Genomic DNA, 806 nt, shown 5'->3' with positions numbered 1-806 from the left:
ACATTATGTGTGTGTGTATACACACACACACACACACACACACACACACACACACGCACACACACACATATAGTGAATCCAAACAAAGAAGAAAAAACATCAAAAAACAACAACGCGGGTACGTGGTCTAAATAATGTATTATCAGACGCTTAGGAAAGGAAAGAAAGAGGATTAACATTTCGAGCAAAGCTCTTCTTCAGAAATAGAGGAAAGTCCAAAAGAAGAGAAGACGGAAGAAGAAAATCGCCAACGATTCACATGTGGTTACATTTTGAAATGACCGGAAGACCCAAGAATCAAGGTGTAGGAAGGTAGTAAGCTTCGAGCAGTCCGTAGAAGGTATAACAAAACTGCTTTCAGGAACAATAATGGCTTATTGACGTATAAGGTTGTAAATGTTTCTCATATCGAAGTTCGATAGGCTGAAAAAGTTATTTTATGTTCATAGTTAGAAACTGGGTTTGCTGTGTATCCGAATAAAAATCCAAATTTAGGGAATGGAATAGATAAAATTCAGGCTATATTTTTTTCTATCATATCTCCTGCGAGTTTACATGGGATCCTTTGACGACAATATAGCCTTCATCTGACTAAGGTATCTTTGGTCTGAAGAGTAGCTAGCGGAGTACTCCACGGTTGGGTAATTACTCCTTCCGAGGTTCTGCTAGCTAGGAAACATATGTAGCCTGGATTTTATCTACTCCATTCCCTAAATTTGGATCTATCTATCTATCTATCTATCTATCTATCTATCTATCTATCTATCTATCTATCTATCTATCTATCTACCTACCTACCTACCTAC

This window comes from Octopus bimaculoides, chromosome 9 (assembly GCF_001194135.2).
Source record: "Octopus bimaculoides isolate UCB-OBI-ISO-001 chromosome 9, ASM119413v2, whole genome shotgun sequence".
In the NCBI taxonomy this organism is placed as follows: domain Eukaryota; kingdom Metazoa; phylum Mollusca; class Cephalopoda; order Octopoda; family Octopodidae; genus Octopus; species Octopus bimaculoides.
Note: the sequence above shows the minus strand (reverse complement) of the source record.